Source organism: Lutjanus erythropterus, chromosome 23, assembly GCF_056507025.1.
Source record: "Lutjanus erythropterus isolate fLutEry1 chromosome 23, fLutEry1.hap2, whole genome shotgun sequence".
Classification (NCBI taxonomy): domain Eukaryota; kingdom Metazoa; phylum Chordata; class Actinopteri; order Lutjaniformes; family Lutjanidae; genus Lutjanus; species Lutjanus erythropterus.
Genome location: NC_139339.1, coordinates 17191130 through 17198183, shown reverse-complemented (window position 1 = coordinate 17198183; position 7054 = coordinate 17191130).

The following is a 7054-nucleotide window of genomic DNA, read 5'->3' as shown; positions in this document are numbered from 1 at the left end:
TTTCCACAGCAGCAGTTTAAAAAACATGAAATTTTCATCTCTTCTCAGACTTTATAATGGGTGTGTATTGCGTGCGGTCGTTAAAGCTAGAGTGGGTGATGTCATCGCTAGAGTGGAGAGGGGGTACAAAATCATCCAGAAATTTTCTCTTCAACTCGCCGCTACGGCCACACCGTTCGCTCTACATACACAAATTTTACAGCATTTTGTAGGAAAAGCCGTGCCGGTCGCAGAGGTGTGACCGCCGAAGCCAACGGACAAACGGTTTGGGCTGAGCGGGGTCCAAAAGGGCGCCAAGTCGAACCGGCTGCCCCATTCGCTCCCATGTTAAGCGAGAGCCCAACATTTTTGGAAGAAAGCAGACGATCCCTGTTTTTTCCATCGCCCTACCGGCCTCATTTTTCACACTACAGAAATAAAATTTGCACCATCGCGTTCGCCATCTCGTCCTCTCGCTCACCGTATCCGGTTTTTAGCTCTAGCCATTACGGTTGTTTGTTAAACGGCTGGAGTTTGAGTGGTACGTTTTCTCAACTTTTGCCTTTGTTTGGAGTATTTGAAATTGAATGTGCGGTTGCTTGCAGGCGATTGGCTGATTCAACCAACAGCAGTTAGGCTGAAATTGACCAATCGCCTGTGTGTTACAGAACATTCAAATTTGAATACTGAGAGGACCTGAGTTCTTAAAACCTCATGCACAGACAATTAGACTTGAAGCAGCTCAAGGTTTGAAATTACCAGCAGTTTTAAAAGACTGTCTCTCTGTCTCTGTCTGCCACTCTCCATACCTGTCTGTCTCTCTGTTTGACTAGAATTGAATGTCCTGTTGCTCACAGGCGATTGGCTGATTCAACCAACAGCAGTTAGGCTGAAATTGACCAATCGCCTGTGTGTTACAGAACATTCAAATTTGAATACTGTGAGGACCTGAGTGAAAACCTCATGCAGAGACAATTGCACCTGAAGCAGTTCCAGGTTTGAAATGACTAACAGTTTAAAAAGACTGTTCGTCTATCTCTGTCTCTCTATCTCTGTCTGCCTAGAATTGAATGTGCTGTTGCTCACAGGCGATTGGCTGATTCAACCAACAGCTGTTAGGCTGAAATTGACCAATCGCCTGTGTGTTACAGAACATTCAAATTTGAATACTGAGAGGACCTGAGTTCTAAGTAATTAAAACCTCATGCAGAGACACTTACACGTGAAGCAGTTCAAGCTTAGAAATGACTAACAGTTTAAAAACACAGTCTGTCTATTTCTGTGTGCTACTCTGCATGCCTATCTGTGTCTCTCTGTCTGTCTGAAATTGAATGTGCAGTTGCTCACAGGTGATTGGCTGATTTAACCAACAGCAGTTAGGTCCTCTCAGTATTCAAATTTGAATGTTCTGTAACACACAGGCGATTGGTCAATTTCACCAGCCTGAGTTCTTAGCAGTTAAAACCTCATAGAGAGACAATTACACCTGAAGCAGGTCAAGGTGTTTGAAATTATCAGTTTAAAAAGTCTGTCTGTCTGTCTCTCTCTGTTGCTCTGCATGTCTGTCTGTGTCTCTCTGTCTGTCTGTGTCTTTCTGTGTCCACCTTGGACATTTTGGACTGCAGTTTTTTTTTACCGGTCAATAAATTCGAAGTTTCAGTTGCTTTATGTAAAATTGTTACCTTTCTTTCTTCAGATTTAGTTCTTTCATCTTTCTAACAAACATTCAAAATTTTCTACATAATTCTAACATTCTTGGATTTTCATATCAGCTGTTCAGCGTGGCTTTGGCTTTTTAACTAATATTCAAATATTCTACATAATTCAAATATTCATTTATTGTCAGCGCAGCTATTCAGAGTAGTTTCAGTGTTTAAAAAAAATAATCAAATATTATACTAAATTCAAATATTAATTTATTTTCATGCCAGGTATTCAGTGTGGCGTGAGCCTTTCTTCAAACATTCAAACATTTCACATAATTCAAACTTTCTTATATCATTCACGCAGCTTTTCAGTTTGGCATCAGCCTTTCTACATACATTCAAACATTCAAATCATTCAAAACTTTCTTGTATTCAAGGCAGCATTGCAGTTTGGCTTCAGCTTGAAGCATTCACACCCGCAATTTCTTCAGAAATTGCTTTTCTAGTTTGGATCGATATGCAGAACTTTCTGTCTAGAAAGACCACATCATAAAGAAACGTGACCAAAGGTTACTTAAAAAATGGCAACAAAGTGACATACAATACTGGATGGAAAATTTAGTCCACTGTACTCCTCTGTGAGAACTTCTAATGTTTTATATGCACCTAGAGATCATTAATATTAAAATAAATTTACTCTGGGAGGTCTGTGGGGAATTCCACTCAGGTTCAATTCACTCATGTGTTATCTTAAAGTAACTGTGAGTTTTATATGAAAAATATTACATGATATATGTTGTGTTGTTGCATGCCCTTTTATTCAGAATGTGAATCTCTAATTGTCAGTCACATGAAAGCAAGCAGTTCACATAAATTTAGTGCTGATATGAACTGCTGTTCATGACTCTTTCCACCAGAGGTCGCACTTCACCACTATTTATCTTAAAGGGTGAGAGGAGAGTGACCATGAGGCAGTGAACTTTTGTTTATGATGATTCATTTTAGTTTAGAAAACTTTGCTTCCTGTTTCTGCCCTCTACTAGACTTTCTCTTTGATCACAGGTTCATGTTCAAACCTCTCTGCAGTGACTGAGATATTATCAGTATAATTTGTGTTAAGTAGCGACAGAGGAAATAATCCACCACACTGTAAAAATAAATTCAGTACATTAAGAAAAATGTGCTCAAAGTATTCAGAGTACTCAATAAAGAAAAATGTTTCCTGACTGTTATAATATCATATATTACATCAATAGATTATTATGACTCATGCATTAATGTACAAGCAGGATTTTACTTTTGTAGTCAGAGTGAAGTTCATTTCGAACTATTCTGTACAGGACTCCAGCTGGTGATCATTTTTGTTATGGTTAAATTTGATGAATCAATTTATTGATTAATCAGTTGATTGTTTAGTTTGTACAAACTACAGAAAATAGTGAGAAACGCTGTCACAAAGTCTCAGAGATGCATTGCACAGTGACTGATTCGTCCAACCAACAGTCAAAAAAAATATTTATGAAAAAATATATTAAATTGTTAAAAGCAAATCCTCACACTACAGAAGATGGAACTATTTTTGAATGATAAATGAATTAATTAATCTTTTAATGATACTATGGATTGTAGATGGTGAAGTTCCTAAATTCCTGCAGTTTTGTGGTAAGTGGTCCAAGCAGGTTTTTTTTTTTGAGCATTTGAGTATTATGATGTTTACCCCTTCAAACATACAGAAATAATACCACTAATGGAAATATTGGCCGAGTCTGTGATTTTATTTGACTGTTTTAGAGCCGAGTGAAACAACAAAATTCTATAATTTAAGTCATTATTCATTCCCAAATTATGAATTAGTGTGATTTTGAAGAGAAATTTCCAGTAAATTAACTCAGGTTTTCTCCAAAATGTCTGAGAAATAGAGAGGAGCATGTAGAAGCAGCTGCATCTCCAAAACATTGAGAATGTTGCTCTGTTTGTTGTGGTTTTTTTTTTTTTCTGTCATGCTCTTCTGTTTTCTTCGCCTGCTTCCGTTTCCTCCTTCTATTGTGACTTTTTCAGTTTTGTTTATGAAAATGAATACACAGTGCATATTTTTGTGTCAATATGGGAAAACAGACCTAAAGATTAAGGCTTAATGTAGGATGACTTGTTATTGTTTTTAGGACTTCACAGAGGAGGATTAAGTCTCCTCCTTCCGAGAATAGATGCATATTAAACCGGTTAGGTGAGTCGTGAACAATAGTGAACATAGACAGCACATCTATTTTGGGAACATCCTGAGCAAGACAGAGAGAATTTTCACAGGAGGAGGCTCATTGGACTTGCTCAGTAAATGATATCCAGCACGTCGTCTAGTGATGTCTGATTCACCTCTGCAGGAGTTTAAATTAAAGCAAGCTGCAGTGAGCAGTGGCTGTTCAGTCTTTTTAACAGCAGGTCAATGCATTTGCATATTGTACAGTGCAACAGTGGAGAAGTACGGGCAGGTAACAGTGAGTGCGTCATAGCTTTAGAGGAAATGTCATGGGACAGGAAGAATCTTATTTGTATGACGGAAATGAATCTAATCTGGTATGTTTTATTCCAACAGCTGTGTACTGAATGATGAATAAATGAATTAGCATCCCAGGAGGATGGGTGCAGTGGAAAGCCTCCCAGCATGCACCAGTTGCAGACATCAGTCTCAGTTTATGCGTGTTTCTGCAGTGTAAAAGGTTCGATGTGGGTTCCAGATTGTAAATTGTATAAACATAGAGAATGTAATGTTAGCTCGCTGTCGTACTGTTTCTTGTCCAAGTAAACTAGCAGCTAAAACACTGTGTGAAACAGATAGAAAGGTCAGGTGAAGACACAGCAATACAGTTCACATTTATATTAGTCTACATTGCAAGCTTAATTACTTCCAGTGTGTTTTACTTACAGGCGTAAATAAATGTTTACCATCAAATAGTAATATTAGTGAGATGGTGGTTAATGCTAATGTCAGCTGTTGTGTAGCTGATGGGTTATAAAATATGTTGTTTCAGTTTGAAATATACCCTGATGTCCCTGTGGATTTTCACAATCCATTGTCTTAGATGTCCATAGATACATCAGGATTAATTTATGCCTTTCCTATCGCACCATGTAACACTATCAAATGGTACTGTTTGCTAGGAAGTGGTTGAATGCTAATGATTGTTGTGTGAACTAAGGAGTTGTCATTATGTTGTTTTAGCTTGGACGTATGGCCCAAAGTCCCTCTGGATTTTCACTATCTGTTGTATTTTCAGGTGATCAATCAGGAAACAATGAGACAATAACAATTTGTCAGATTCTCCACTTTTAAGATTTGCAACAACATCTAAGTGTGCCATCAAAGGAAAAGGGCTGTCGTGTGAACATGCTGAATGTTACCTAGCCATTTACAAATTACTCCATCTGCCAATGCCACAGAACAACCAACAACAGACCAAGGATGCAGAGCCACGTGACAGCCAGCTGGCAAACCCAAACTTACTGCATCTTGAGTTGAAGTTAGTTAGTTGGTCACTGCTGCCTTGCATTGCTCTTGGCTAGTAGAAATCAATTGTAAGTTACACCTTTAATTGATGATTAAAAATCATTTATCTTAAGGGCAACCTATTTGGAGATGAGAACACAAATGGTTTATTGTTGTGCTGATGCAGAAAGTGCACTGCGCAACTCCAGCTTGCCAGTGAATTATAAGGGAGAACTCTAGTTTGCCACAATCGATGTATCTAATAGAATATGATGCCTCTAGTGTCACAAAACTACTAGAGATGCTTAATTTTATTTTGCATGTTACAAAATCAGTATTTTGATTGTCCCCAAGTTGCATGATGTCTTATCTAACTTCAGTTTCATTTCTTTAGATTGTGTCTGTTCTTATAGTCACTGTAAAGAAAGTGAAAGTGCACATGTATTTGCGGGTTAGTGAATGTTACACAATGTTTTTCTCTTGACTGTTTGTTTAGTTGCTCGTTTTCCTGTTTAAATTTTGCTTTGTCTAACTGGCTGGTATTTTGCTTTTGGGTTATGTCCAGATTCCTTTTGTCTTGCATTTTTCATACTTCAAAATGCTTATTTAAAGGTCCAGTATGTAAGATGTGCAGGGATTTATTAGCAGAATATGGCCCCTAAAAGAACCCCTGGATCCTTTTAGGGGACAGAAGATCGAAAACCTTATGAAAATATTATAGGGTAAATGTATCTCTATATTGCACCATACTTGAGTAATAAGTTTGTTCAGACATCATGCAGAAAACTCAATCAGAAACGTCATATTTTCCAGGCAAATCACACGTATTATAGCATAAATCTAGCAATGAAACAATGCATTAATATACGCATGGCTTCCACCTGGCACTAAAACCTGCAGCTGCACCATTTTTACAACAGTATGCGTGTGTGTGTTTGCTGATGTTGTAAAATAGGTTGTTTGGCAATATAGGGAAATATTACTACATCAATAAACTTGTTTGATTTGAAAAAACAAATAAGACAGAGGGGCCCACAGAGGAGAGAGACATAAAGTATATTGAGTTTATGAAACTATTTATGCAGGGTACTGTGGGTTGGTGAAGCACAGTTCTTTTATAGCAATGCCTCTTTATTTTTTTTTTTTAGCTGTTTCAAAGAATACATTTGTCATGAAGTGAGACATGTTTCCCTATAGGACATTTTTAATGTTTCTCCATTTTTGTGTTCTACAAAGGCTTCCTCTTTTCCACTTGAAACGTTACCAGTTATATGTTGGTTTCTCTACTATTTTCTGCACACTATTTTTTTTTATTGCATTTGCCAGTGTAGTGTCCACATATCTAAAACTAACACAATTTAGTTTAAGAGAAATTTACTTCATAAAAATCAGCACCACTAACCACAGCCCCCAAAATGATTTAAAGAACATTGTGGGTTGATTTATTGCAGGGCTGTTATATTATCCAGTAGCATAGGTGCACCTAATAAACTGGCAACCGATAGCAAAGACTTTGACAGCATTTTTTTTTTATGTAGTGCCAATTATGGCTGACAGCAATTATTTCAGTTATTTTTCATGCAAAAACATGTCAGCGTTTTAGCTTCACAAATTCTGAGGATTTGCTGCTTTACTTTTTTTTGGACATACATTAAATTCTGCTTTTTAAATTATTTTTAACATTTTTTAAAGGTTTGGACTGTTGGATGGACAAAACAATCATTATGCAGATGTAACTTTGGGCTCTTGGTAATTGGGACACCATTTCTTACGGCATATTTTCAAAATGTTTAAAAACCAGTCAATGAACGAATGCACAAAATTATCGACAGATTAATCTGTAATGAAAATTATCATTAGTTACAGGCCTGTACAAAGTACTTGAAAATGAACTCGACCGCTTCTACTAATCTATTGATATTATATATGCTAATATAACACTGGCATT